The sequence below is a fragment of the Dendropsophus ebraccatus genome, chromosome 1 (assembly GCF_027789765.1).
Source record: "Dendropsophus ebraccatus isolate aDenEbr1 chromosome 1, aDenEbr1.pat, whole genome shotgun sequence".
Classification (NCBI taxonomy): domain Eukaryota; kingdom Metazoa; phylum Chordata; class Amphibia; order Anura; family Hylidae; genus Dendropsophus; species Dendropsophus ebraccatus.
In genome coordinates, this window is record NC_091454.1 from 97,718,554 (window position 1) to 97,729,485 (window position 10,932).

The following is a 10,932-nucleotide window of genomic DNA, read 5'->3' on the forward strand; positions in this document are numbered from 1 at the left end:
GGCAGTTTTTTCAATGCTACTAGATGAACTACATGATGTCTACATGAATGAGACAACAAATAACTGGTACTTGCTATGCCAGGGTCACCAGCCAAGGCAGAGGAGTGAATTTCATCCAACACCTTTAACCTGAGATGCAGCGGTACAAACTGTTTTTCAGGAGGTGAATTCACAGGTGCATTATTTTGAGATCTCAAAATTAAGGTCTTTAAGTCTACAGACATACTAGCTACCACCACGCCTGGTGGAAGAATTCTCTCGGGTTCCACCTCTGGTACTTCATTGACCCCAAAGCTTCTGGACAAGGCATCAGCTTTAACATTCTTAAGCCCTGGTAACAATAAAGTTAAACCTAGTAAAAAAAACAGTGCCCAACGTGCTTGGCCAGGATTTAGTCTTTTTGCCTTGTTCTTATGGTCCGTCAGAACCGTAACCTGATGTCTGGCTTCCTCTAGAAAGTCTCCTCACTCCTCAAAAGCCCATTTTATGGCCAGCAGCTCTCGGTTCCCAATATCATAATTAACCTCCGAGGTGGAGAACTTTCTGGAGAAATATGCCACTGGTCTTAAATTGGTAAAATGTTCTTTACCTTGAGACAACACTGCCCTAAAACCGGCCTCAGAAGCATCAATCTCTACCACAAATGGAGACTCTAGATCAGGGTGCACTAATACAGGAGCGTAAGAAAAGCTTTTTTTTTAACTGTATAAAGGCCTGTTAGGCTTCTGGCGACCAAGAGGTTGGGTTTGCCCCCTTTTTAGTCAATTGAGTGAGAGGTTTGACAATCAAGGAGAAATTCCCACTCAAGTACCGCTGAAACCTTTTTGGGGTACATCTGCACTGAATTGGGGGTCAGAAGGTACCAAAACCCAACCTCTTTGAAGCCAAACAAACATTTAGAAAATGTAGCACACAGAGAATTTTTTCGTAACCTGGACAACACCCTCACATAAATGTTTTGGATGAGACTCTTAGTTTGGGGAAAAAATTGGGATATCGTCCAGGTAAATAACCACATATCGGCCAAACAGATCCCGAAAAATTGAATTCATGAAACGTTGAAAGACAGCGGGAGCATTACTCAGACCGAAGGGCATTACCAAATACTCAGAATGCCCTTCGGGAGTATTAAAAGCCGTCTTCCACTCGTGCCCCTCTCTAATACGGATCAGATTGTAGGTACCCCAAAGGTCGATTTTTGAGAACCATCATGCACCTACTACCTGGTTTAGGAGATCCAGGATTAAGTGGGTGCTGGTCCTTCATAGTGATTTTGTTGAGTTCACGGTAGTCTATACAGGGTTGTAGACCACCATCTTTTTTTTCAACAAAAAAGAATCCAGCACACATAGGAGACACAGACGTACGGATGTGACCCTTTTATAAACTCTCTCGTATGTACAGGTGCACCGATTCTCGTTCTGGGGGCAGAAGGTTAAAAATGCGGCCTTTAGGAAACCTGACCCCAGGTACGAGGTTGATGGCACAGTCATCCGAGCGATGGGGAGGCAGGGCGCCAGCAAAAGCCTTGTCAAAGACGTCACTGAAATCAGAAGTATATCTGGGCAAGACAAACCCATCAACCCATCAACTAGGCAGACAACTATGCAGACACTGGACTTAGGTGAGGAACACAAGAACTGCCCCATTTAAGTTCAGTGGTTCTCCAGTAGAACACTGGATTATGCAGGCGTAACCAGGGCAACCCCAGAATGAGGTCTGACACCAACCCATCCATAACAAAAAAGGACATGAGTTCATGATGTAGATATCCCACCCTCAAGGTAACATCGGATGTGCTTAACTTAATCCTCCCTTTTCTCAAGGGGGTGGAGTCAGCTACGGAAACAAAAAATGGAGAACATAACCGGATTAACTCAAGACCAAGTTACATAGCAACAGAAGTCCACATGAAACTAAACGTGGAACCGGAATCAACCATAAGAAAAAGAATTGTCACAACAAAACAAGGAAATGGGTAAAAAAAATTCTCAACTGATTGTGGAGGTACCTGGGTGCCTGAGTGACCCTCCAGATAACCACTAGGGCACTGGTGCTTCCCAACTGCTGATTAGGCTTTGAGGGACAATCCCTGATAAAGTGGCCAGGTTTACCACAATATAATCACAGGGATTTTTCCTACCAGATCTTCCTGCGGGCAGCGGCTGAGGTGGACCCCAACATCATAGGCTCCTCATCTGGCAGAGGAAGAGAGGAAGACATAGCAGTCCTGGGAGGAGTCAGTCCTGGGAAAGGCCTAGCTAACTGAATTTGGCGTGGTCTCACAGTCGTCACCCCCTGCTTCTCTCGCTGTCTCTCTCTTAGACGTCTGTCTATGAAAATCGCGAGTGTCATTAGGTCACTAAGTGGGTTGGGGGCAGGGCCGGCCTTTGGGGTGTGCGACCTGTGCGGTTGCACAGGGCGCATCACTCCGGGCCAGCAGGGGGGCGCTCGGGCAGACAGAGACAGCTGCACATCTAGCTATAGAAATGTGTGCTGTCTCTGTCTGCAGGAGCGCCGGAACACTATAGGAGGAGGAAGGCGCAGGGCGATCAGCCATAGAGGTGCCCGGGCAGAGAGGCAGCTCTGCATACCTATCTTTGGAGTAGAAAAGATCACTGTATGTCTGCAGGAGCGCCGTTAGAAACCACTGTATGAGCAGGGTGCCGGGCGGCCAGCTGGGGGAGCGATCGGGGTGGACAGACATACACAGCACGACACTGTCACATAATGCATGTTGTGTATGTCTGTCGGCCCCGATCGCTCCCCCAGCTGGCCACCCGGCACCCTGCTCCTATAGTGGTTTTTAACGGCGCTCCTGCAGGACATACAGCGTCCCTTTCTTCACCAAAGATAAGTATGTTGAACTGCCTCTCTCTGCCCGGGCGCCTCTATGGCTGATCGCCCTGCGCCTTCCTCCTCCTATAGTGTGCCTGCGCTCCTGCAGACAGAGACAGCACACATTTCTATAGCTAGATGTGCAGCTGTCTCTGTCTGCCCGAGCGCCTCTGTGGCAGATCGTCAGCGTCTCCAGTGTCCCGACGACCGAGTGACGTCACTGAAGCGACGTCCTCCGAGCAGAGGAGACGCATGGCGGGGAGCCAGGTGAGTTAAAGTGTCTGGTTTTTTTTGTATGTGTGTTAGTCAGTCACTACATCGGGGGAGGGGGTGGCAACTACCTACCTACAACTACCTTCCTACAACTACCTACCTATAGCTACCCACAACTATCTACAGCTACCTACAACTACCTACCTATAACTACCTTCCTACAGCTACCTACCTACAACTACCTACCTACAACTACCACAGCTACCTATAACTACCTACCTATAACTACCTACCTACAGCTACCTATAACTACCTACAGCTACCTATAACTACCTTCCTACAGCTATCTACTTACACCTACCTATAACTACCTACAGCTACCTATAACTACCTTCCTACAGCTACCTACAGCTATTTACTTACACCTACCTATAACTACCTATAGCCTGGGCCGTATTTACCACTAGGCACCCGTGGTCCGGTGCCTAGGGCAGCACCTTGCAGGGGGGCAGCACCAGGGAGCAGGGGGACAGAAAAAACTATTTTTTTTTTTGTTTCCCTCCTCCCGTTCAGACTTGCCAGTAAATCTGGTGTCTTTTCCAGGGGGGGTGGGGGGGTATGGTGGTATTGGTCAGGTCTGGTATCGCCAATAGGTGCGTGTAGATAGGGCGTCTTCAGGTTTAGTGCCTAGGGCAGCAGCAGCTGGTAATACAGCCCTGCCTATAGCTACCTATAACTACCTTCCTACAGCTACCTACAGCTATCTACTTATACCTACCTATAACTACCTACAGATACCTACAGCTATCTACTTACAGCTATCTATAACTACCTACAGCTACCTACCTACAGCTACGCACAACTACCTACCTACAACTACCTACCTTCAGCTACCCACAACTACCTACCTACAGCTACCACAGCTACCTATAACTATCTACCTACAGCTACCTGCTTATATGGTGGCACTGAGCTGCCTGACTACTATTTGGGGGCATGTATAGGGCATACTGCTTATATCTAGTGTTGAGTATTGTCCTATGTTAATCTATTATTATTTTTTAGTTGTATGTGGTATTAAAGCTTGTCTCTATTCACATCAATGGAACTGGGTTGTAATACCACACACAACCTGAGGACTGGGATGGAGCTGTTTATGAAAGAAAGTAGACATGCCTTTTTGAATCCTGGATAACTCCTTTAATAGGGTTGTCTAAAATTGGAAAAAGAACAGCTACTTTGTTGCAGTAACAGCACAGCCACACACTATATATAGTGTGTGTTTTGGGGGGGGGGGGGCGCCAGAAGACAGTTACGCACAGGGCGCCATCTACCCTAAGGCCGGCTCTGGTTGGGGGTAGAGTGACTAACCATGGTGTCCTTTATCGCTTCTGACAACCCTTAGCGATAAAGGGTCTTCAATGGGAGGTCAGGACACCCAGTCACCGCACTCATTTGTCTAAATTCTGAGGAAGAGTTCTCTGCTGTGCAGCAATCTTGCTAAATGGAGAAAAAATGTGGCTCAGCAAGGGCGGCATGGTTGGGGTCATCATAAATTTGCCCTATGGACAAAAAGAAATTCTCGACTAAGCTCCATTCATGGGCTCCAGGAGGTAGGGAGAGAGCCCAATCCTGGGGGGCCACCCGGAGGAGAGACACAATCATTGCAACACTCTCTGCATCCCCAGAGAACGGGTTGAATCTAAAGTACAAATTACAGGACTCCCTGAAAGACCTGAATTTGTTGAGGTTCCCGTCAAATCTGTCAGGCATTAGCATCTTAGGATGGGAGGTGACAACAGAAACTGTTAAAGGGGCCTGTGTAGTAGTGGACTGAGTTGCTGTCTGGGTCAGGTTGTCAACACGCTGTGACAGCTATGCCATGGCACCTGCCCCCCATCCATGTCACATTGTCGCCAAGAAGGCCAGCTACGGATGGCTTAACAGACAGATTGAAGGCTAAAAAGATCGCTGGCGAGGGTAAGGGCCTGCGATAATGTCAGGATATATGGGACCAATAAGACAAAGGACAGGTGCAGCCCTAACACTGGCACCCACCCACTGTCCCTGCCTAATTGCCACAACAGTCCTAAATGACAGCGAACAACTGGTCGACGGTCCTTATCCTATGTAGTGTGAACATGAAAAAAAACAAGACAGGAACAACACAAGAAATCTAAGACAGGGGTCTGAGTCAATAACAAGAGGGCAGCACAGTACAGAAATCAAGTTTGAGAGAGTAGTCAAAGTCCAGAAAGCCAAAAGTCAGATTACCAGATATACAATGCAGAAATAGCTAGTTACATAGTCAATACGGTTGAAAAAAGACACATGTCCATCAGGTTCAACCAAGGAGGGGATGGATACAGGGAAGGGGGAGGGGTGATAGGTTTTATACATATGCATTTATATTATTTTGGTCTAAGAACTGGTCTAGGCCGGTTTTGAAGCCCTCTACTGTTTTTGCTGTGACCAGATCCTGTGGTAGACTGTTCCACAGATTCACAGTTCTCATTGTAAAGAAGGCTTGTCGCCTCCTTTTTTTCTCCAGGCGGAGGCAGTGCCCCCTTGTCCTTTAAGGGGGTTTTACCTGGAACATGTTTTCACCATATTTCTTGTAGGGGCCATTTATATATTTAAATAAATTAATCATATCTCCCCTTAAACGTCTCTTCTCCAGACTAAACAAATGTAATTCTTTTAATCTCTCCTCATGACTAAGATGCTCCATTCCCCTTATTAGTTTAGTTGCCCATCTTTGTACCCTCTCCAGCTCTAGAACATCCTTTTTATGAATCGGGTTCCAAAACTGGACAGCATACTCCAGATGAGGCCGCACCAAAGCTTTATAAAGTAGTATTATATCCCTGTCCCGAGAGTCCATGCCTGTTTTAATGCATGACAATATCCTGCTGGCCTTAGAAGCAGCTGACTTACATTGTGTGCTGTTCTGTAGTCTATTATCTACAAGTACACCCAGATCCTTTTCTATCAGTGACTCTCCCAGAGTAACTCCCCCCAGGATATGATGCATGCGGGTTATTAGTACCCAGGTGCATAACTTTACATTTATCCACATTGAACCTCATTTGCCAAGTGGACGCCCAAACACTCAGTGTGTCTAAGTCAGCTTGTAAGATCTGCACCTCCCCCATAGACTGTACTGTACTACAAAGCTTGGTGTCATCTGCAAAGATAGAAACATTGCTGTTAATTCCATTCTCAATATCATTAATAAACAAGTTAAACAGAAGAGGGCCCAGTACTGACCCTTGGGGTACACCACTTATTACCGGGGACCATTCTGAGTAGGAATCATTGACCACCACTCTCTGGGTACGATTATTAAGCCAGTTTTCAATCCAGTTACACATTAAACTTTCCAAACCGATAGACTTTAACTTACCCATCAGACATCCATGAGGAACTGTGTCAAACGCTTTAGCAAAATCCAGGTACACGATATCCACAGCTGCACCGCCATCCAGGCTTCTACTTACCTCTTCATAGAAACATATTAGGTTGGTTTGACAGCTTCTGTCCTTAGTAAAACCATGCTGGTTATCACTTATAATACTATTAACCACTACATATTCCTAGATGTAGTCCCTTATAAGCCCCTCAAATAGTTTCCCCACAATGGACGTTAAGCTTACAGGTCTGAAGTTACCTGGTTCAAGATACTTTAGATAACTAGGCTCTATCGCAGGCAAGGTATAGGAAGGTACTTATGTAATCTGGAGTCCCAGCCCCAGGCGTGATTGGGGCTGAGGCTCCAGGCCCTGCCCAGATACCGACGGCTGACTGGTGTGTCAGCTGTCAGTCAACAGTCAGTAAACACACTACACCTTATGCTGTTCGGCCAGGGGAGTGAAACCCTGGCCACTGCTACAACAAGTAATAGAAGAGCAGAGTAGAGTAGAGAAAAACATGAAAAGCAGTCTGGCTGCTATAGACGCTGTCGTCGCACCCCTAGCAACCGGCCTGAGCAGTTGTTATGTATGCCTTGGCCACACGTGATGCCAGGTGCTGAACCCCCGGCCCGAGTCCTAACAGTTCCCTATCGAAACAGTGGAACTTATTTACCATAAATGGCATGTTTATCAGCTAGGAGAAGTTGTTCATCTACTGTACATGTTCCTTCCTTTTCCTCCTTATTCTCCTCTATCCATCCGGGCTCATTCCACCAGATGTACAGCAGCATCTTGGGTCGAAAGAGCCAATGTGCCCTTGGAGGAGATTTGTAGAGCAACTACCTGGTCATCATCAAAAACTACAGGCTCAACATAGTATATATTCTGAGGGTACAGCCTTCTGCAAAGGACTGATCCACAGAGCAACTAATAATTCCACCCTGGTATAAGTTATTGCATGTCCCATGGTGTGCTGCCATAGGAAGATCAGGAAGTTGAACATTTACTCACTGGTAATTTTTATTTTCCTAGAGTCCATAGGCATAACAAAGATCCTTTCCATTATTGCTTCATACTTTATGTGTGTGTCTCTTCCTAGCAGCTAGATATGGCCCCCTCTATGGGGAGTGGCTATTTAATTAACTAATTAACTGTTTTATTGCTAGCTTAACCCACTTCTATCCAAGTAGACAATGTCATATTAACCCATGATGTGCTGCCTACGGGCTCCAGGAAATGAAAATTACTGGTGAGTAAATTTTCAACTTCATAACACAAATAGTTGTGAAAACCTTAAGCTACTAGCAAAATTGATAGAGCAAAGTCAGAAAGTAAGCAACAGGTCAAGGGAGTTTTACCAGTTGCAGAACATTTTCAGTTACCCAATCCAGGGACAAAATGCCAGTTCTTACCTCCAAGCATAAAGAAAGGTCCTCTTGATTAGATGAAGCCAGAAAGAATACCAGCCAAAGCTCTGCATTTTTGCCAGTATCCACAGAAGCTCAAGTAACATAACTTTTAACCTATTAACTGCAATAACCTAATTTGTGGAAAGTAGTTATTCAGAAATGTTATTCACAGTCTAAAGACCTTAACATCTTAATTCTATGTTCCTACATAGGGAATAGAGCGAGAAAGGGCACCCATAATCCTGATCATTATTTGCAGCCATCAATATTACAAGACAGCCGCCTATCCCTGCTTTGTTCCCGAAGTGGGAACATAGCCTTAAAGGGAAACTGTCAGCTAGAAAAGATGTCTCAAACTGTTTACATGTGTATACAGTAAGCAGTGAGACTATCAGTAAGACTACCCATACCTTTATTGTAGTTGTCCAAAGCAGAGATCACCTAAGAGTCGTGGCCAGGGCACTTTAATGTGCTTTAGTGCCTTGGCCAACATTTTTTTTAGGTACAGATGTAGCCTGTGTTAACTTGATCACAATGACGCATTTAACTCGACACTCTAATTGACTTAACACAGCTCCCTGACACAATTGTTGCGTCAGGGATCATGTTAACCCTGGCTACATCTGTAATTGCAGCCTTGTACAACTACAATAAAAGTATGGGTAGTCTCACTATTAACATAGCTATATAAGTTTGGAATGTCTTTCCTAGCTGACAGTTTTCCTTTTAGAAATATACAAATGATCTACTAGATTTATAGTATCATGGTTTTGAGCATTCTAATGTTATGAGTTCCCTCTGTCTCCTGTTCTTTATTTTGAACCCCAGGGGTTATCCAGGCCTACAAAAACATGGTTACTTTCTTTCAGAAACAGTGCCTCCTACAGTATGTTCCTCAGTTTGTGTGTTTTTTTTTGCAGCTCACATCCATTAAAGTGAATGGAGCTGTGTAAAGGGGCATTTACAAAGGGCAATTATCATCCAGAAGCTTTGGTAGAAATACTCTTGCAGTCCAATCCTCGACTGATCGTGTCTGGAATACTATCTCGCTGGCTGGCTAACCTTTTAAGGACAAAGCCAATTTTCATTTTTGGACTTTCATATTTTACCTCCTCGTGTTTAAAAGGCCATAGCGCTTGCATACTTTAATACTTTGCAATAACAGACTTAATTTTTCAATAAAATATGCTGTGAAATCAGAAAAAAATTATTCGTGCAGTGAAAAAAAAGAAGGTTCGTGTTCACCCCGTTCGCAGTATGGTAAAATTGACATGTTATCTATGTTCCTCAAGTCAGTATGATTACAACGATATATAATTTATTTAACTTTTATTTTATTTGATGGGTTTTGAAAAATTAACACCTTTTAAAAAAAACTAAATATGTTTAAAATTGCTCTGTTCCCATCCTTATCACGCTTTTATCCTTTGGTCTATGGGGCTGTATGAGGTGTTTTTTTTTGTGCCATGATCTGTACTTTCTATTGGTACCTTGTTTGCATATATACAACTTTTTATCACTTTTTATTACATTTTTTTCTGGATTTGATGTAAACAAAAATGCACAATTTTGCACTGGCGTTTTTTTGCGCATACGCCGTTTACCATGCTGATGTGATAATTTAATAGTTTAGGTGGTTACGCATGCGGCGATACCAAATATGTAATTTTTTAAAATTTATTTATTTTTATTTATACAATGAGAAAAGTGGGTAATTTAAACTTTTATTTAGGAAGGGGATTTTTTTTATTAATAAAATTTTTTTTTTTTTTTACATACAGCACTTAGAAGTTCCCCTGGGGGACTTCTAATACAACTACACTGATTTATCATATAGATCAGCGTAGTGTACATAATACAGCACTGGTCCATCAGATCGGTGCTGTATTAAGCCGAATTCACACATTCCATGTTCTGCACAGAGCACAGAATGCATATAACGGAGTCCCCCCCCCCCCCCCCCGGGCAACATCTGTGATAAAATGCTGGGAGCTGGGGAACTGTATTCATATGCACTGTGCTGTAATGAATCAGCCATGCGACTCTGTCATTACAGAGCGGTGAATATAAATACAGTTCCCCCGCTCCCAGCATCTTATTACATATGCTGCCTGGGCGGGGGGGAAGTCTGTTACATGCACTGCACATCAGTGTTCCGTGCAAAACACGGAACATGTAAATGTGGCCTTATTCTGGTCTGCAGCAGACCAGATACATGGATTGCGGAGCCGGGATCAGCCTCAGTCTGACGCTAAGCCCTGGCCAGCTCAGAAGAAGGCAACTTCCCTCTGCAATCGCATTGCAGGGGGGATCCCCCTGCTAGTCGCCAGAAAAAGGGGGACAATCACTGTTTAAATGCAGCTGTCAGCTTTGACAGTTGCATTTAAATAGTTAATTAGCCGGGAACAACAATCAGCCGCGTCAGCTAATACACCTGGTTCCCGGCTGCACATAGCAACCAGGGACCGCATGCTGCAGAGAGGGCGTGCGCCGGGACTATACTAGTATACTCATCCTGCGTCATTAAGAGGTTAAAGAAATAAAGGGAAGTAAAAATTATTCAGCTTCACATATATTAAGAGTATATTGTGAACCTATTGGGACTTGGAGTATGCATTATAAAAGAAGTTAAACACCAAGAAAGATACACACACGGTCATAGTGCAATACCCATACTATATATGAAGAGCAATAAAAGACTAGTGCAATAAGAATGGATGCACAATGTGAACTGCAGACTTATGCAATATTAGCAACCAAAACCCGCTCGGCCCGCCTCCTGTCACCGGAGCACAGCCTCTGCCCGCTCCGGTCACCCCTGACGTGCTTCTCTAATCCAATCAACGTGGAGCAGCGTGGGGCCGCTGCGGTGCACGTAACGCGCGCTCCACGGCCGGCCGCAGCGGAGGCAGGCTGAGCGGACTGTGGTGACCGGAGCGGGCAGAGGCTGTGCTCCGGTGACAGGAGGCGGGCAGAGCGGGCTGCAGTGACAGGAGGTAACAGGAGCGGCTGCGGTGACCGGGGGCCATCTATAACAGAGGGGGGAGAAGAGAGAGGGG